Source organism: Nasonia vitripennis, chromosome 1, assembly GCF_009193385.2.
Source record: "Nasonia vitripennis strain AsymCx chromosome 1, Nvit_psr_1.1, whole genome shotgun sequence".
NCBI classification, from domain to species: Eukaryota; Metazoa; Arthropoda; class Insecta; order Hymenoptera; family Pteromalidae; genus Nasonia; species Nasonia vitripennis.
This window is the reverse complement of record NC_045757.1, coordinates 20,004,348-20,025,971: the sequence shown is the minus strand read 5'-3', so window position 1 is coordinate 20,025,971 and position 21,624 is coordinate 20,004,348. Positions and strand designations below refer to the sequence as shown.

Here is a 21,624-nt window from a genome sequence, read left to right as displayed (position 1 = left end):
AGGGGTTACCTTTGATTCTAAACCGACGGAAGGTACGCAACGTTAGGAACCCCGCTAGGGGCCATCGCAATACAATTAAGACGTCGAAAAATAAGGCCATTAACGCGTTCAACCTGAATCTCGAGACACCTCTGATGACGGCCTGCAATGTCCAGAATTACAAGGCCGTGAAAATGCTGCTGAAAGCAGGCGTCACATTTCACGAAACGTTCGATAAATTGATTATGGGCATGCGTAAGCCGGAGCTAGCCGAACTATACTTTGAACACGGTTACGACGTCCTGGACAGTGAGAATACGAAAATGCTTCACCAAGCGGTATCGAACAACAGTTCCTGGCTGGAGGACATCGTCGCCGAGATTTGCAGTAGGAAGTTTTTGGGCGATTCGATCATCGATTTATGCAACGAAGTGCTCGACCGGAGCGAGAGGGCGAACTATTTCCTGAGGGTCTGCAATCATCAGCTAAGGCTGATGTACGAAATAAAATTCTACGAAGACATATCGTTTTGGGACGTGCTGTTAGCAGATCAAACTACATTAACGAAATACGCAGAAAAGTCCGAGTTGGTCATAGCATTCTTCAATGCCAAATGCCACCGTTCGTTTCCAAACTACTGTGCACGAACGAGGCGTAGGTTCATCGAGGTGATGCCCCGAAATTCTCTTATTAATATGTCCGCTTACGTGGTCTCCAAAACGGTAAAGCGGCCAGAAATGTACGAAATCATGCAACATGAATTAATGAACTACATGGGGACTGATGATTTTTTCAAACTTTTGGCTTGCTGTGCCGAAACGACTATTTGATACGACCTACTGACATCAAATATCATATTGTACCCCTCTATCCGACAATAAAAATTATGTAATTATAAAATCTTGTATTGAATCTTTACACATACCTATTTTTTTTTTTTTTTTACATGGCATTTGGAACTCGAAAGTTCATCGCCTCATCTACGCAAGCCTTCCACGCTGCCCTATCATGTGTCAACCCCACCCAAGATGCACCTCTCCGATCGACACCCACCCGTCCTATTTCTACTAGATCCGCTTTTACGTTATCCTCCCATCTACGTCTAGGTCTACCTAGAGGTCGCGTTACCATCGGCCTGCCCTTCATGACACGCGCTGCCGTACGGTCGTCTCCCATTCTCGCTACGTGCCCTGCCCATCCCAATCTGCGCGATTTTATTATTCTGTTAATATTTGGTGACGCGTACAGATTGTGTAACTCATCATTGTGTAGTCTCCTCCATTCCTCGGTTTCCTCATCTTTCTGCGGCCCGTATATTTTTCGCAAGACTTTATTTTCAAATAGCCTAAAACGGTTGTCCGCCTGCTTAGTGAGAGCCCACGTTTCGCACCCGTACAGAACCACCGGCAGTATTATTGTCCTGTATATTCTTATTTTAACGTTTTTAGACAACAGCCTCGACTTAAGTAAATTACTCACGGCGTAGAAGCAAGCATTACCCGAATGGAGTCTCTTATTTATTTCGACATTAATCTCGTTTCTATCATTTATGGTCGTACCCAGATACGCCAACCTTTTCAAAAGTAAAATTCCCAACTCTGAAATCTTCCTCCCCTCTGCAGATGCCCAGCGTTGCGCCCAGCTGGCTAACCTGCATTTTTCTAACGGCATACTCTAACGTTAAGTTGAACAGCACGTAGAGAGCCCATCCCCTTGTTTTAAACCATCGCGTATCATGAAGGGTTCTGATACATTACCGCCTACTCGGACCTTTCCCGTGCTTCCGTTCAGACATATTTGAATTAATCTCACGAGTTTTTCGGTACACCGAGAAGTACTAGAATTTGATACATTTTGCTTCGCTTAATAGAGTCGTACGCTTTTTTAAAATCTATAAATAGTTGGTGTATGGTTTCGCAAAATTCCCACTTTTTCTCTAACAACTGTCTTATGGTAAACATTTGATCGCTCGTCGATCTGTTGCGCAGAAATCCGCACTGATAATCTCCTACTATATCTTCCGCGAATGGAGTGAGTCTAGCTTGTATTACGTTTGACAGAACTTAGCACTCGTAGCACGTTGCTAAAAGTGAAATACCCCTATAGTTATTGCAGTCTGTCTTATCCCCCTTTTTAAAAATCGGTATAATGATAGATTCCTTCCAATTTTCGGGTATTGTTTCATTTTTCCAGATGGCACATACTAGTTTATAGATGTAGATCGCGCTCGTCTGTTTCCTTACGTTAGAATACTCTTTTACGGTCCTATCGCTTCTATTTTGTAAGCTATCTAATTTAGCCTTTTTGCGCCTTTCAAACCAGAGTTCGCACTCTTCGTCAAACCATGGTTTGCTCTTTGGCTTTTTCTTTTTACCCAGTACTTTGTTCGCGGCCTCTTTTACCGTTTTTTCGATGTCCCCCCATAAGCTATTCGGTTCGTCATTCCCCTCCGGCGATGTGTTTGCTTCTTCAAGTGCCTGAAACCTGTTATTAATTTCTATCTGGTACCTAATTCGCTCTGTTCTAGACTGCGAACATTCCAAGTTCCGACCCTTAAGTCCCTTTTGGTTCGGATTTGATTTTTTTGAGCCATGATGTTATGTTAAACCCGCGCGCTTCGGATCCTGTTCCGATCGCAGGTGAGTCCACCGTTCTAGAGGTGATAACCCCCATACCTCTCTAGAACTAAGTATGAGAGCTTTCCGACTTTGACGAGGACAGTGTCAATTCGTCGTCAGACACACTACGGTTTCATTCTCGCATCCTAACGCCCCCCTGCAAGGCAGCGCGCCTTCGCTGGCATCGTTACCGCGTAAGACTAGGTGACGAATCATTCTACACATCCCCTTTCGGGGCAGTTGTCATCGCTCCCGCATCCTCCTCGGCAGCAGGATTTTTGCCCATTTTTGTAATGTGTGATGAAAGAGATAGATTGAGAGATGCGTTCGACAGTGTGGGCTCATCACACCCACGCCTGTTCCTATCGGCTGTCCGCGGCTGCTTATTCAATTTATTCGCAGCTAACCTCTTTCTCAGGGGCTGTTCCTCTATCCGCAACCTAAGGACGCGCTGTGTAGTGGTGATAGGCACCCACCCGTCCGATCTGGACGACAACGCCCAAGTCCCGCTTAGGGTAGCGGCATTGTAACAGCTTTACACATACCTATAGAAAAAATAATTCTTACGAATCACTGACAAGCTTATGCGAATTAAGAAATGGCCGAAGAAACTAACTGTCAACTACGTAATTTTCGTTTTTCGTATTAAAAATAATGTATGAGATTTTCGAATAAATCTGCGCATTCTTACGCCGCTACAACGATCGTTATCTTTCAGGATAAGGATGTTTGCCCTGGCCAGTACGCATTAGCTCTGTCATGGCCACCAAATCATGGCTGTGCTCGTTTTACTAATAAATACGGATCTAGATATAATAACGAAGAAGGATCTGATAAGGCTCTGAGAAAAGACCGTGACTAGGGTTGTAAGAAAAAGTGTTGGAGAAGGAAGTAAGTGGATCATATAACTTAAAATCACCTTTCCAATTATTATTTTTTTATATAAAATATTTAAAGACTTAATTTTACTATTTAGTTAGACACTTTTTAGACCAAAAGTGGTAGTATTATATTTTTTTGGGCACACTCACCGTAGCAACGTATTTGGGTTCGTTATGGCATATAAAAGCTAAATAAAAAGGGTAACAACCATTAATACTGCCAAAAACAGCGTTGCGAATGCTTTTATAAAAAAAAAAAATTGAAGGACATATTATCATTAAGGGGACACAACACCTTTAAAGGACACCTTTAAACCCTGAAAAAAAAGAACTTTAAGAAAAATTCATAAATTTTAAGTAAATCATTTGAAATTATATATATATATATATATATATATATATATATATTTATATTTAGCATAAATAACTTTAATTTTACCATGCTAAAACCTTCATTATCCCTGCTGGCACATTGTGGTACTCGGTCCAAGAATTTGTGAACTTTTTCACTGTCCGTAGGATTCCAAGTGAACGCATAGTTCTTTTGGGCACAAACTCAAGGAGGATACTTTGTACACCTGTAGTTCTGGTATGAGTGCAGGGATTTTGATTTCAATTTTTTCTTACCTGCAACCAAAAAAAGGCATCTCATGAATTTTTATAAAATTGTGATGAAAAGGTTATTCTGTCCTTGATAATGATAACATTTTATACTTATCTTTTCTTTTAGTTACTGTGTTGAACCTTCAAGATGAAACGGATAGAAAATTACCTGTTCTGTTCATAAATTAATTGTTTGCTAATTGCATCACATGCACACTGAGCCATGGGTATTAAGTAGTCCATCAACCCACAAAACGTTGATAGACCAGCGTGTCCAAGTCCAAGAGCACGAAAAGTAACCACTGCTTTTCTGTTGTTCTCCCAAGCATGGTTCTAGACGCCAACTTTTCTGCATGAGTTGATAGCTGCCAGCTGACCACACTCAATGCACACTACTTCAATCTTGAATCCTAATCCTTGAGCTTCAGATTCGCCAAGTTTAACTTGACCATGGCATTGTTTGCAAGTCAAATGTTCCTCGAGAGCAGGAAATAGAATGTTGATATCAATCAATCTATTCCTGACCACAGAGGTTCCTTCCGCTGCTGGAGTTTGTATCTTTCTTGCTGAACTTAAAGGTCTTGTCTTGTTGGCAGGTTCATCCTCACACGTTGCTCCTAGAAATCTTCTTGGCCTCTTCTTGCCTCTTCCTCGAGAGTACTTCTTGTCAGGATGGGTACTCGCAAACCTTCCCTTAGCATCTCAATTATCACACATATTTTTAAAATCACTACACTTCGCACTTTTTTAAATAACTGCACTGCTTTGCTTTTACACTAACACTTCACTTTTTTTCTTTTTAGGGTTATAAGCTATAAGCTATAACCCCAAAAATACTGCAAACACTACTTAGATTAATTTACAAACATTTTTAAGAAATATTAGCTTTTTTTATGTATTAAGAGTTTACTGTTTACTCAGTATAAAACACATCTCAGGACTATATCAGCTGTGTTTTGAAATATTTGCTGTTTGCTAACAGAAGAGCAGAACGTTCGCTCTGTCCTTCTCAGGCACATTGATTCTTATCTGCCCACAGGTGGCGCCCGGGCGCGCGATATTTGAATTCAAATAAATGTCCCTACGTATCCATCGGAGCCTTATATAAGAAACGAAACTAGAAATTCATCTCGAAAATAACGCAAAAAAATCTTATCAATAGGCACTAATTTATTTACTAAAATATGTATGCGGAGCATAATATACGTATATACTACGGTAAAAAAATAGTATTTTCAACATTTACAATACAAATTTCATTCAGATTGAATTTATAAAACTTAAAATTGAAATTATTAGTCGTATTAGACAAAAATGAAAAATACGCAATTTTACGAAAAAACGATAAAAATTTTGTTTTAGTATTTTGCTTGTAACTGCGGGAAATTTTTTTTTTGATAAACGGGTTTCAGGAGAGTGTTCTACGAAATATTTCCTGCCAAAATAAGCATAAAAAAATTGATTTTTTTCTAAGTTTACAGGTGCTATGTCCCTAAAATTCATACCAAAACTACAGGTGTACAAAGCATCCTTGAGTTTGAGCCCAAAAGAACCATTCGTTGGAACCGTTCACTTGGAATCCTACGGATAGTGAAAAAGTTCACAAATTCTTGCACCGAGTGCCACAATGGGCCAGCAGGGATAATGAAGGTTTTAGCATGGTAAAATTAAAGTTATTTATGCTAAATATATCTATAAAAATTTGAAATGATTTACTTCAATTTTATGAATTTTTCTTCAAGTTCTTTTTTTTCAGGGTTTAAAGGTGTTGTGTACCCTTGAACCAAGCCGTAAAAAAACAACGGCTTTAAAAGAATACTGCAGAGACACAACTTCAAAAAAAGACTAAAGTAAACGATCTTTTTAAACACAATTTAAATACTTTTGATAAAGCAGCGAAGAATAATATTAAAATTGAGGATCTTGCAGTTCAGCACACACGTATACGCTCGTATACTTGTCATCGGAGCGCACCCCTTGATCTAGAATAAACAAAATTGAACAAACATTCTGAATTTATCTTCAAATCAAACCAGAGTTACTTTTGCGACTATATCTCGCCCCTATTTTATTCCCCCCTTTCCTCGCACTCTGCATTTCTCACTTGGCGTTTATTTCACTTCTTTCTCTATGCCGATCTATCGGGCCTCGCAAACTTTACACCGGGCTCCGCGTATATCTATGCGTCACGATAATGAGCCAACATATCTCGGCGCTTAGTTCAGCTCGACTGCAGCGGCAGCTTCTCGCGCTCTATCGCACTCTGCAGCTCTCGGTAGAGCTTCGCTTCGCGGCTTACTTCCGAACCGTCAGGATGATTTACCTGAAGGGTAGAGAGCGTCAAAACCAATATCGGGGATTATTTCAGAAGGGAGATGCTGCACCTGTTGCGCTACCATACACACTATAGCTGCTGAAGAGAGCTTTTCCGCTGATTTACGGGAGTACTATGCCTATACAAGCAATGGCGACGTGATTGTGGGGGAGGAGAAAGAGAGAGAGAGAGAGAGAGAGAGAGAGAGAGAGAGAGAGAGCTAGAAGCTTAGGGGAGAGAGAGATGAATGGCTGCCCTGGCTGTGGGAACGATGAGTGAGTGGCTAATGTCGATATTGAAGGTATTTATCAATGGAGTCGGATAGTTTTTTTCATTTTTATAGAGAAATTTTTTTTTAATTCGAAAGTCGCGATTGATCGAATCTGAGACTGCACATCGCCAGACACTCTCTCAAGTGGAAAAAGTAACGCGACTGAATTCGCCAGTACAAAACGACGCTGCCAGGGCGTAATGAAAAAATCATTACCGAATTAACTTCGCCGCGAGATCCAACTGCAATAATTTAATCAACAATCGACGTGGCGGCTTCATGCAATAACGAAAGGCCGCGCGGGAGCTTGCTCTCGATAAATCAATACCCCGAAAGAGGACGCATTAATTATATCAACAGTTTTCTCTCTCTCTCTCTCTCTCTCTCACGCACGCGCGCGCAGGGGAGACTCGCGTATAAAACAATGAACGTCGAAAAAAAGGAAGCTGCGCCATCTCGTACATCTTCATCATTCATCGGCGCGAGACAAGCGATCGCGCTCGTATCCAAGGTAAAAGCAATCGAGGATCGAGCTCCTCGCGCGTACGGAAGACATTAAAGGAAGAGGCGCCAAAAAGTCAAAAGCGAGCGAAAGTCGAGCGAAAAATGAGGACGCAGTCGAGAAAGAGAGAGAGAGAGAGAGAGGGCCTGCGAGAGAAAGATGTATATGTACGAAATGTGCGAAATAAAATTCAAGAGAGTATATGACGCGACGGGGGGCACACGAAGGAAGAGGCCGAGAGGGAGAGAGATTGAGAGAGAAGAGCGTGTGATTTTTGCGATCGCTTCGACGTTCACACCTAATTTTGGTTCTTTTATGGCGTGGTATACAGTTATTACGGCGAGAATCAACAGATTGTATCCTACGTCTTTTATAGTAGGTTGTAGCATTGAACCATTAATTGCTTCGAAATAGAGCTATTTTTCTATGCGATGATTGATCATGTAACGGTAATTACATTTTATTTTTTCTCTGACTTTCTTGTAAAACAACAATAACGTACCCCAGTCGATATCCTTTGCAAAACGAAAATTCCGAACGTCTCGCTCATCGCAGCCGGCTTATCCTTTTACTGAAAATAGCGCCAGAGGCCCAGATTCACCTTAATATACGTAGGAGTAAAAGGGCACCGACGAGACGCGCGTTGGCGCATAATCTCGGCGATTTATTAAGGCCGCGGCATCGCGCGACGGGAGCCCTTGGCGTCATTAACCGAGGCACTCGCACGCGGATGTACTCCACCCGCGCCCCCGATCCAGTATATATGGCCGCCTATAAAACAGCAGGCCGCGCACCGTGCGAATAATTAAGACGTCCAGTGTTTCGTAGCAGTGATTCGCTCGCCGTGAGGAGTCTCCGACCGGTACACTTTGTTACGATGAAGGAGTTGGATCGAGAGCGGATTAATATGCTGTAGGTGTGGGGATTTATAGGTCTGAGGCTGATTAATTTTATATTGGATGTGGAGTGCAAATTGTAAAGAGGTCCGATCTTTTCATCCTACAAATTTACGCGTTGAATGAAACACTTTGCTGTAATGGTTCATCAAAGTTGTATGAACTATGCTGCTTGTTTTTTTTCTTCGTGACGCACATAGCCCAAGCATACGATTTTTATCCGCGCAGCTTTATTCGAACGCATCAGCTCTCGCCGTTAACTCGAATTTGAACTTAAGCGCGCGCGCTTGATGCGTTTACGCCGAAAAGCAATCGTCCCTTCGCTTTTGGAATCACCCCAATAAAATCTGGAGGCGGCAGATGCCGCGGGAGAGTTTTAACGCTCGTTCGTATCTCGATCGCGTGGGCAGTGGATAAGATACGATTTTTTTCGCCTTAATGAACGATTTCACGGTATCTTTTATGACTTCATCTGCTCCGCTGGCAGGTATGTTCCGCAGAACTTCGCGAAGTGAGGAGAATATTTTTGTTCTTTTTCCCGATGGCTTATCGTAAAGAGCGCAATGTACAGGTAACGTAAACATTTTAATATTTTTTGTTCGATAAATACGTCTTACATATTTTCGCCGAAGAAGAAAAAGTAACGAAAATTATCAAAAAGAGCGAAATACTTTGATTTTACAACTTTTCTTGGAAAGCATTGCAGTGCAAAGGACCTCGATCAATTTTAAAACTGAAATTCGACCGAAACAGCAGTTCCTACACCATCGATATAACCAAACATACAGAACGAAACAGCCAAACCCCGTATAAGAGTCAAAGCCCGGCGAAAGTTCAAGGCGCTCGTGCCTCCGCTCTCCCCGCCTTCAAAGAGCAGTAACCGAACCGCATCACGCCCAGCGCGTGCATGTATACATATATACACGAGCTCGCCCGCGCACAGCAAAAGGAACAAAAAGGACGAGGCACCCGCGCACGCAAACCTCTGCCCCAAGGGCCTCGTCTGTGTGCACATTATAACGCGTGCACACGCGCGCGCGCGCTCACGATGTTATCCGCGGCTACGTTATGCTGTTTTAAAAGGCTCGTGCGCGCGAGCTGCAGCTCCTCGTAATTTCGCTGCTGATGGAACGCGGCGCTCCTGGGCCCAGACGTCGCGCGTAGATATATGTATCTGCGAGGCTCGAGGGTTAACGAGACGTGCTGCGAGCTAGTGACGAATCTTGCGGTTCGGGCCTTTGGCTGTTTCTAGATTTGAATCACAATGCGCCCTGGTGTACTAGGAATTTTCGTTTAATTTATGCCTGCTGTGGGTGAGCGGTCGCTGCATTTATTTAACTACATTTTTATGCTAATTCATACCGCTCCGATGCTCTCAATATTATTTAAAACATCAGAATAGTTAAGTAACTACGATCGAAGCTTTCATATACGAAATTAGAAGAATTCACCAATCGAAAGCACGATTCCAATCAAAAAGTCATCAGGTCACTCTCAGAGACACCACTTTCATCAAACTAACTAATACTAACTAAAACTAACTTTTTCCTTAATGGAATTCAATATCGTGCCTTAATGCTCTTAATAACGCGCCGGACGAAAGGGCTCTCTACGCACGCGAGCCATGCAGGTATATCCCCAATGCCACCGTGAGTAACATAATAGCCGAGGCCAGTTTGCGTGGGCGGCGGTGGCCCCGGGCGATATTCGATTTCGCGCGCGCTCTGAAAGTATGCGCCTCTATTACACACCGGACCCTGTGATCCTTTTCTTACCTTTTTTGCCTCGTCGACGTCTATTGGCTCGCAGGTATACGTAGGTGGCTGTTTTGGTTTATGGCTTCTTCGGGGAAACGACGAGGTTTGATATTTTATAGATGAGGCGATTGTTATACGACTATTTTAATGAGTTTTGGATGCATTTTTATGCGGAATTTTTAAAAACGACGATCCTTGTCGAGAGTCTTCTTTAAATTAGCGGGGATTCGTCGGTTTAGCCCTCGAGCTGTTTGCCGTTTAGCACTGTTATAAGAATATTGTATAAAAGCATGATAAGCGCAAGTTTTTGCAATAGCATGAAGCGTGAGAAATTAGCGCTTTCATGACGTTTATGAGGAAGACGATAAGTATCGAGCTACAAACAAGCAACGTCGTTAAACGCTAAAAAATTCAGCGCATACTTTCAATATTTCCAACTGTCGAATACTCAGTCGAAAACCCGCCGAATTTTCAAAACTACCAACTCACGGCACATTTAAACGTCATTCAACGGCGCAACGCTCAGCAGCTTTTTATCCAACTTGCGGCGCATAATTGTTCCCCTCCGAGCTAAACGGATTCTCCGAAAGATTATTTTTCGAAGTACGCGGTTGTAATTCTTTGCTGCCGAGGCGGGGGCTACCGGCCTATATACATGTATATACATATATATATATATAAATCCCGCGCGAGTAAATTAGTTCGTTCGTTCGACTGGTCGCTTTTTCGTATCCGAGTCCCGGTGTAGTGTGCCGCGGGGGGCTCTCGATTTAAGTATCTGCTTAATACCTTAAGTAATAGAACCTGAAACAAAACCGTTCTCTCTCTTGCGTATTTATAAACGGCCTCTTAATAGCCTCGATAAATCTCTGGCTTTCATAAGTTATGCATAGGAATTTGATAACATTCTTCTCGCAGTAGGCAGGTAGTTCACAGTGTATTATTATCGACGTCGTGCATATTTTTCCACACGCTCTCGGTCGTGATTGGCTTTTGATGACTTTTGCAATAATCCACAAATAAATGCATACCCGAGACCTGACCGCGCAGAGTTAAATGTGTTTTTCCTCGGTAAATTCGATGTACGTGCACCACTATACCTTCTCCGTAGTGGGGCGCAAAATCGAATGACGTACAGTATGGCTATATGTAGCGCGAACTTCTCGACGAGAGATCAGTTCCGAAAAAGGCCGATGAGAAATCGGCCATCGATAAATGTCAAAGGACGCGATCGATCGAGAAAAAGGAGTCGTTATTTGCGCACGCCCTGTAATACTCGCTTTGCTCAAATATAAAAGACGAATTGCTTATTCCGCGCGCGTGAGACCGGATGCCGTGTGTCTCTCGCGATTAACATTATAAGCGCAGCGTGTTCGCCTCGTAATGCACACACGCTCTGCACCGGCCGAATATAAATATCTCTATCTCTCTCTCTCTCTCTCTCTCTCTCTCTCTCTCCCTGCGTGGGCTGGTAGTCCGGCTTTTTCGTTGCCTCATCCCGTTAGCATCTCTCGAAAGGCGGCCGGCTTCTTTGGATGCTGCTGCTGCTGCCTTGTCATGTGCGCAAAATTGAAATCATGACGTCCTTTGTGTTTCTCAGTCAGATTCATGTTCGTCCGCAGAAGAAATAAAAATCGCTTTGATATGCCTGAGATGCAGGAATCGGCCGAGGATCGGCTAAGATCCTCTCGCTGCTCGGCTGGAAAATTAACATTCAATTATAACGAGACCGTAAAGCTCTCGATTATATATTATCCACACAGAGTATCTTTTGCATGCACACGCTGTATAAAATGAGCTTCCGCGCGCGCGAATTATTAACGTTCACTGCGCGCGTTCGAAACGGTTTAAAATCGATTAACTGAAAAGAGAGGAAAGCGGAGAATGCTCCGCGGTATTCCGAGCGGCAGAAGAAGAAAATGCCGCGCTGGCACGCGAGAGTGTAGCCGCGATCTTGATTTGCGGGCGCGGCGTAATGCGGGATGGAAGTCGAGCTGAGGTATTATAAGGAATTTCTTGAAAAAATCGGGATTCGAGCGTAACAACCGGCCTTGAAAAGAAATCGATTATGCTTGATCAAAAATTGGACTGTTTTCAGAAGACTGCTGGTCAAGCAATACCTTAGGCGACTTATCCTACGGTCAGAGTTCTTGCTTCTATACTAAAATGTATAGTAACCATTACTAGAATTTTAATATAAACTGTAACAGCATAGGGACGCTACAATATTTTAAAGTAATTATTAATAATTAATACAAATTTTAAAGCAAAAAGCTATAGACCTTGTGGCTCAAAAATCAGTTCTTGCTAAGCCAAAAATGATAAAAAGCTTTTTTAAAAAGTCGAAACCTAGTGTGCAGGAGACTTTTGCAAGTAACCCCATTATTTAACGATTTTTTGCAATATTTCATTAAAAAATTATGAAAATCACTCAAAAGTTATGTATGTTTCTCATTTTTATACCAAATATGAGTGCAAAGTTTGAGAAAACAGTACAATTAAATAAAAAAGAAATAGATAAACTCCATTTTTACACTGCATGCACTTATACTTTATACATAAAAATGATGACTTCTTGCCTTCGATGTTCCAGCTTCGTGTTATTGATACCAATCGATACATTATCACGAGATGCGTGTTTAGTGCTATTACAACTATGCGAAGTTATTTACAAAAATACATAAGGCACGCTAATAATTTGAACTATAAGCTTTCACATAAATAATATTTTTCCATGCCTATATATGTGTATGCATATAAAATATCGCGAGAATTCCCGCGCTAATTTTCTATGATATTTAAAATAAACTGTAACGATTTAGCATAAAAGCGTGCATGCACAAGGCGAAGTCGCGTGCGTCATTAAGCCGCGTACTGCACGGTTATTTATTTACGTGTATAATACACAAACTCAGGTGCGCATCGCGCTGTATACCGTTGCACACATGACTGCGCACGCATACATATAATCGCCCGGGAAGTGCATTCGCTGTGACGCGAGCTTTTGTACCAGGCTGCATGAGGCTTTGTATCGTTTTTTGATACTATTTACGTTGAGGAATTTTTTCTTGCGGCGAACCGACGTTATTGGAAAACGCTTGCTTTAAATAAACTCGCCGCGTTATTTTAAATCGTTGACGCAGGTTCAATTTACTGTGGACTAATTGATCGGAGACTGTTTTTATTTATCGACGGTATTTAGAGGAGAATTTTGTCGCATTGGTCGGCCTAAGATAGAAATACGTTGTGTAAATATGAAATGGATCGTTCAAATGTACGTTTAAGGGTGGTGTGTGTGTGTGTGTGTGTGTGTGTGTGTGTGTGTGTGAATCATAGTATATACCCATTACAACGTTCTACACTCTTTTCTTTACTATAAATTCCTGGCAAAAGGGCAGAAAATGACAAAAAGACAAAAAATTTACTTGAATTTCAAAGCTGATAGTTTTAAAATAATATTTTTCATGTCCTTCGTAAAAGTTCACTCTTTTCTTTGATATAAAATTCTGTTTAGAATCGTTCACTGAAGCAATCTAAAGCAGCAGCCTCTGCGACAAAATTCAACAAACTCTACAAAGCACAACTACGATTCGAGCGCAGTAGCGCAGTGGGCAGGATAAAAGTCGAGATCCACCTCTCCGCGGGCACAATGCTCGTGCTCTCCCATTGAGTGATTTTACGTCGCGCGCTCGATTCTCCCGAGCGTTCATTAGTCGGCTGATAAACGGCTCGAGCCTCGTCTATCTCCCACCACTGAGTGTAAATGCGTTGCGCTACTATATACGTGCGAGTCGCTGCATCAGAATCTCAAGGCTCACAAGTATGAACGCAGGCGTTTTCTCGCTTTTTTGCAGTTTATTTTTTCCCTTCCTTCTGGCGTCGCTCTTGCTTTTCTTTTTCGAACGAAACTAGCACATAAAGATTAAAGAAACTCGCGATAAAATCAAGCGCATCTCATAATAAATTTTGCTTTATTGTATGAAATTTATTTTTTTTAATTTTCAGCAGGCTTTGCCGACCGCTAATTGGGAGTATTCAATTATAACGAGCGCAAAGGTAAACGTTAACAAGCATTTGCAAATTAAATTATTTACATTCCATACCGATGGCAAAAACGTTCGGCAAAAACGTTCTCTCTCTCTCTCTCTCTCTCTCTCTCTCTCTCTCTTTCTCTTAAGCTTCCCCATCAGCATCATCATACCCACACAGCCGAGAGCACACGCAGCTGCCTTGAGTCGTCCGCCCGCGGCAGGTGGAAAGCCAGCTCTTGCAGCTACTTCTTGCAAGTTGGCGAAGGTGGCGGCGGCGGCGGCAGCCCTAATCGACAAGCCGAAATACCCGCTTAATTGGCCGTTCGCATTATATGCGGCGACGCGCGATTTTCGATTTTTGTCGTCGGTCGAAAAACCGAGATCGGCGGATAAGAGCACGAGCGCGCGCAATTTAAAAGGGTGTCGCCGGCCGCCGCCTTTGTCTCTTTCTTGTTATTGCCGCTGCTCGCGAGCGCGCGCATAAGTGACGGCTTCCTTTTTTGCATACACACTCGTACACGCGGTTAGAAGCGTTGATCGATAAGTCTCGGGGAACACGAGCCGCGAGATAAGAGCGACAAGTTGTAGCGGATCTTCGCTTGAATTTGTATGTTAATGTCGCTGTCGCTGTTTAACGTCGTGCCCCGCCTTAGCGATGATGCGAGAACGTATATTAGTACGTATTAATAGGTTGCATATTTTAAGATTGAAAATCAACGTCGTCGGACTTCGTCATCCTCAAATAGGTATTCCCAAATAGCGAGGAGTACAAACCGAGAAAGTATAAATCTCGCCCGCAATAGAAGTTTGGCGCTCGCATTAGCATGAATCCGCCATTAAGACGTCCAGCTGCTTTGAGCAGAGTCAGACTTTCCGCGCAGCGGTCTTCTTTATTCCGGATTAAGATAATTTGCGCGACAGACGCGCAACACGCGCGCGGCGTAGATAAGATGGCGGAAACGTATAATCGCGCGCCATCGCCTGTTATAAATCACGCGGGATGAAAGTCTGCGCGAGTGTAACTATCTGTCGCTGGTTATTCGCGGAATGTTATTATGCAAGCTAGTCCCTCTATTATAAAACGGAGAGATTAGTACGTTACTTCGGAATAAGAGAAGTTAATCCTGGATTTAGAGATTAGCTATCTTCGATCTGTTGAAAATATTGATGTGACACGCGAACAATAAAATTTTGGAAAAGTTACTTTCATAAATCATCGAAATAAATCGAGCGAGACACACGTTGAAATGAAGAATCCTATAATCTCATCGGCATCGTCGACATCTTCTTTTTCCTCGTAATTTCCCATGCAGTCTCTCGCACTCGACTTTTTTCACTGGCGAGGCAGCGCGTATAAGCGTCTTCATAAGGAGCAAATTTATTTCCCACCTGAGATAAGGAGAAAAGAACGAACAAATCTCGATCTGTAAACGCTCGATTATTTATTTATCGACGAGTTAACGACAACAAGAGCACCATGCCGACGGCTACTATATCATTGCGATAAGAGAAAAACAATCAAGCGAGTACATCGACGGTAGCCAGGACGAGTCTTCCCCGCAGTTCCGCACATACGACCAGACGCGCACACGTATGCGCGCGATCAAGAAGAAGGTGGTGGTAGCCCGTCGCGCGGCCGCGAACATCAAAGGGCTCGCCGGCAATAATTATAGAAATATGCGCGCGCTCATGCAAACTGGCTCTCCCTCGATCGCCTTAAAGGAAGCAGTAGCGGACCAGCAGTATTCCTATATACGCGCACAGATGCAGAAGAAACACGAGAGATCAGCTGAAGAGAGGGAGAGAGAGAGAGAAAAAGGGGCGCAAACGAGGGTGTTATTCGAACTGCTGCCGGATGTTATCGAGAGTAATACAGTTATTTATACGGGAACCACCTCGTTATCGCGGATAGACTCTCGCGCGTGCATACGGTAAGAAAGAAAATAGCGCTTTTCTCTCTCTCTCTCTCTCTCTCTCTCTCTCTCTCTCTCTCATTTGCTCTCTCCGGCGATGCTGATCTGCTTTGGGCTTGTGCGGCGCGCGGATAACTTCAGTTGCCGCGGATGGTTTCGTCCTGATTCCGAGTTTTTCTGCGAGCCGAGATCATCCGAAGAAATTTTATCGAGTATTCCGGGAAGTCGACGCGCGCGTTTTGAATGCAGCTGGCTCGTCGAATGTGGGCTGGAGAATCATCTCAGCTATGCGATAACGAACAGCCGATCGCGGAACACAAGTTTAAAGGGGAATATCTCGGATGGATGCTTTATCTTCGACATTTTTTTTCTTCCAATGTCGACATGTTTCATAAATCGAGTGGACGAGTTTCGTAAGTGCTGTGATCGGTTTGTATACTTGGAGAACTATTGACGGCGCTGACGCAAAAAAGAAAATTCAATTGAAATTAGATGTACTGTTAATGACGCTGTAGATCGTTATTACTTAGTTTAGTGGAAAAAGGCGACTTTCTTCGGGAAAAATATCGTGAAGGTAATACACTACGAGCGCGGATTGCATTATAAGGCTGTTCCATAAATCACGCGCATTAAATAATTAAATTTTTATAGAACTGCAGTAAATGAGCAAGAGTTCCTGCCCGAGACTATAAATATATATATTAAGTAGGTGAACAGTAGTGCGCGGATTCGAGTGTTGTGAATAGAAAGACAATTTATCAAAGCGAGCCTATGTAATTTGGCTTCGCGCGTTTTTTAGCGGTATTTTTCGTATGCACGGCTTGTTACATAAACTTTCCTTGAACGATTTGAAACAATACGCACATCCATATAGAAAAATGATTTACTCTGAACTTTTATTATTTTTTTTTTCTGAATCATTGCCTTTACTGTTATTAAACATTGATATTAGAGCATTAAATTTATCATTGAGTGAAGCTCATAAGAAACAACTAAAACTATATTCTTCATACATAGAAATGTACACTGAATCATTTCGCTGTTAAACGAAAGTAATTCAAAAGGAATATTTAACAACAACGCGAGTCGCTACACTCAACACGAATCGCAACGAAGCGCACAGAAGCTCAGCTACATCCATCGCACGTAATATGAACAACGACAAGTCAAGAACGCGCGCTTAAGTCACGAAGCGCATAATTATAATAATAACGCGTGCGCGCACGCGGCCGCCCGCGGTACCATATCGCGGTATTATTATCCTTAATGCTATTCAAACAGAAAAGAGCGGCGCATGCGCGGCGATGGCCGCGAGCCTGACTATTATTAACGTAATGTTACTCGTGGCTTGTGGAGTCGGTATATAGTCTCGCAAGAGATATCGGCGAGCGAACGTTTTTATCCATCCACAGAGAGCCCGTTGCATTCGGGATTTCGGCAAGCGCCGATCGAGATGCGTTTCATAACGTTTCAGCTTATGGTGTACCTCTAATTGGGAAATTACATCGTTAACGCACTCGTCAAGGCGGAGAGCAATAATGCGTAGCAATTTTTAAGAGTTATCGTTCGACTTATCAAAACGGGCAGTGTTGTATGCAACATTTTAATATCGATTTTATATATGCGAAAACTGGAATTGAGGGAGAGAGACGGTTGTTATTAATATCGGTTTCGCGGATGAAAATGGCAGTATTTCTTGAATTTCTTGAAAATTACTGTCGCGAAATACGACGTGCGTACATGGCGCAGAACATGTGAAAACAGGACGATGATAATGAATTTTTCAACGCGCGAATGTAATCAATCATAAATCAATGCCGGATCAATAGTGATAAATTTTTCCGAGTATTCATTTGCCGAGGCTTGTCCTAGACATAATTATAAGTTTCACAATTTTTAGCAACATTGATATGCAGATATCAACAATTTAATTTGAATTTGTAAGGATATTTTTTGCCGAACCTTATTATTCATCGCATTCTCAGCGATTGAGAATTACATCCGAACGCTTTTTTATGCATCTTGATGATTGTTTAAAAGAATAATTTATTTCCTGATTGACTTCAAATGAAAATACACGTTCATATGATTTTCACAATTACATGAATTGAATATGCATATAGCTCGGTGACTTGGTGACAAAAAATCTGTAAAAAACTACGAGAATTTTTTTTCCCAGCCACAAATATACATCATTTTCGCGCCTTCAAAGAGACTCCGACGTATGATTTGATATAGTTGGCAGCGTTAAATCTTTAATAAACACTATTTTATGCGATTGTCCAATGATACGCGCTAAGCGTTTTAATAGTACAGTACACGGAAATACTTTAAAAAAATGTTTTCATGTGATCTCTTATTATACTCATGAATATAAACTGCTTTTTCGCGTATAAACGCCTCGCATATTTTATGCTAAACGTCAATTTTCTCGCACTTGTTTGTATTATCGCGTTTAAAATAGATCAAGAGCCAACACTTTTATGATTAGTTTAGTAATTGACTGATTTACGAGATATTATCCATCGCATAATGCATAATCGCAATGAAACGGAGAAAACGTTGTGATTCTTGATCAATTTATTCGCGCATGTAACGAGAAAACCGAGAACAGTCGAAATTGCGAAATGAATAAATAAAATATAAAGAGAATCAAAGTAGTAGCTGATCCACTTGGCCTACCAGATAACAAATTGTATCAGTCTATAATATATTAAACTATTGTGATTACATGATTAAATTTATAGTAAACATCGATATGAAACTATGATACTTTAATATCGCTACGATTTCGAGACTTTTTGATATGATCTAAATCGATACCTCACATACCTCTAAGATTTTGCTTTCGAAAATGTTTAAACGTTGATCAAGTCAAAACTAAACATGTCATAAATACCTCATAGCTGAAATCATAGGCGCAAACTCAACACATTAATATAATTATTCGTTGCTTTGAGCATTAAGTTCCGAGTAAAGCCTCTGAATTTGATGAAAGCGACCCAGTTTCTTGAAAAAGCGCCGGCCAACCCACATAGACACTAACAATAATCGCTCGCACTTGGCAAGCGGTGGAGGAGGAAGTGGGTGAGCGCGAGCAAAAAGTCTCACGCACACGTGAGCCGCGGAAACACCGGGCGAAACCCACGAATATTAATCTCTAACGCGTCAGCTTCTGACAAATGCGAGACACGTCAGAGATTTTCAGCACGCGCCGCGTCCGCGAAAATCCCACCGAGGCGGCTACTAATTTTATATGCAAAATTATTAATCGTTGCGGTGACGGCTGCCGTCTCGGAGTTTAAAAATAAAGCCGTAATCGAGGGATATGTTTGTGTCATTTCGCGTTACAGCGAGTTTTTGTTAAAATTACGCACTACACACGGAAATCGCGCGCTCACGCGTCCTATTATACGGAAAATTTAAATTTGTTCCAGTTAATGAGGTGCGCGGCGACGTGTGCATGTGTCTACGAGTTCGATGGTAAAAACTACACTTCGTTACTTGCCGAGAGCTTTGACGTTCTTTTCCGCGAATTTCTACAGTTGACATTTGCATACCATTGAGCCAACTGAGATAGTATACTTTTTGCAATAATCGGGCTTCCCGTCGGTGTGTTGTTCACTATAATTACCAGCGAGATCGATCGAACGAAATGTGCAAACGAAACGAATTAAAGTTCGATTTTTTAATTAATCTTTTGATTTGCAAACGATTTTAGTTCTGTGGATTTTTATAGAAGTCCTTAATTAAATACATTTTTGAATCATAAAAGAAACTATTTCTTTGAAAAATGGCATTTAAAAATCTTATAAATAAGAAGCTATAGATCTCATATAAAAGATATGGGTTACACACTTTAATCGTATTGTTTACAACTTGAAATGCAATTTGACAAATAAAAGTTACACGATGACACGTTTGTCTCGACTGGTAATCTCGCGAAACTGATAAAGTGTGAAACTTGGTCAGATCATCAATTCTGATAATCTTAAGTGATAATGTTCACTCGGATAAGAATAAAGTACAAAGTCGTAGAAAACATTCATTCTCCACAAAGATGTGGAAATCGTTGGTGTTGTGTCTTGCGCTCTCCGCACTTTCCATCTCGTCCACAAAACCGTTCAGAAAGTCATTGCGATGGTGGGACAACAGCATCATCTATCAAGTTTACCCTCGTAGTTTCAAGGACAGCAATGGCGACGGCGTCGGCGATCTCAATGGAATCACCAGCAAACTCGAGCACATCGCGGAAATCGCCGATACGTTTTAGATTTCGCCGATATTTTATAGTCCCCAACGAAACTTTGGCTATGACATCTCAAACTACACAGCCATACATCCTGAGTACGGTACGCTACAAGATTTTGATCGTCTTGTAGCTAAAGCCAAACGTTTGGGATTGAGAGTTTTGTTGGATTTCGTGCCGAATCACACTTCGGATGAACACGGATGGTTCAAGAAGAGCATCAAAGGTATTCCGCCCTACGACGATTATTACATCTGGAAGGACGCCAAGGTAGGACCTAATGGCACTAAATTGCCTCCAAATAATTGGTTGTCATTCTTCACCGGCATGGGGATGGAACGAAGAGCATGGACAGTACTACTACCACAATTACGCATTTCACAACCAGATCTGAACTACCGCAGCCCAAAGTTACGAGAGGAGATGCAGAACGTTTTAAAATTCTGGTTGGATCGCGGCATTGATGGATTTCGTGTAGACGCAATCGCTCACTTGATCGAAGACAAAGAATGGCGGAACGAACCCAGATCCAATCAAGATGTTCTACCCAACGACTACAATTATCTCGAACACATCTATACCCGGGACCTGAATGAAACCTACGACGTTGTCAGTTCATGGAGAAAATTCTTCGACGAGTACTCCAAGGTTAATGGAGTCGACAGAAAGGTGCTACTGATGGAAGTTGGTTCCAAGTTAAATTTCACTTTAAAGTACTACGACATTGATGTAGATCCCTTCAACTTTGGATTCGTTCACCATCTGAATAATGACTCCACGGCGTTGGACGTTGGCAAAAGCGTTGAAAATTGGATGCAGAATATGCCCAAAGGTAAAGTGGCCAACTGGATTGTAGGCAATCATGACGTTCACAGAGTCGCATCCAGATTCGGCTACGCCAACAACAGGGCCGATCAGATGTCGATGCTGTCTATCGTACTACCAGGGATTACCATCATCTACAACGGCGACGAGATTGGTATGGTGAACAGATTTTTCACCTACAAAGAGACCGTGGATCCAGCTGGCTGCAACGCAGGTCCTGAAAGGTACCAGCTAAAGTCCAGGGATCCAGAGAGGACACCTTATCAGTGGGATGACACAGCGAGTGCCGGATTTTCGACAAATCCCAAAACCTGGCTGCCAGTACACGATAATTACAAGTCTCTAAATCTAGCTGCACAGAAGAAAGAAGAAGTTTCGCACTTCCAGGTCTTTAAAGCCTTGTCCAAATTAAAGAAACTACCAATTATGACTAAAGGATACTACAAGACTCTGCTCATCAAAGATAACGTGTTAGCTATCGTCAGATATTATCCTGGACAAGACACTGTTGCATTATTTATTAATTTTAGTGATCAGGACGAAGCAATAATTGATCGATGGCTAATCAATCCAACTGAAGAAACGACTGTCGTCGTAGCAAGCGTTAAATCTGGACTGAAAACTGGTGACCCCATCAGTGCGAAGAAATTTGTGATTCCTGGTTCTGCCTCCGTGATTACTTCTTCGCGAAAATTAGTGTCAAGTTTATTCAACACAGTATAATCAACATTTATTTTGTTACTGTGACAATATTATATCAATACAATTAACGTGATCTTGTATAA

The 21,624-nt window shown here is 42.0% G+C and overlaps 1 pseudogene across 1 annotated transcript; it reads left to right on the top strand.

Annotated features, from left to right (window-relative positions):
* Positions 1–19,802: 19,802 nt before the first annotated feature.
* Positions 19,803–21,624, top strand: LOC100116762 (alpha-glucosidase-like pseudogene; annotated as a pseudogene). The gene has a single exon (NR_027631.1). The product of NR_027631.1 is annotated as an alpha-glucosidase-like pseudogene (transcript).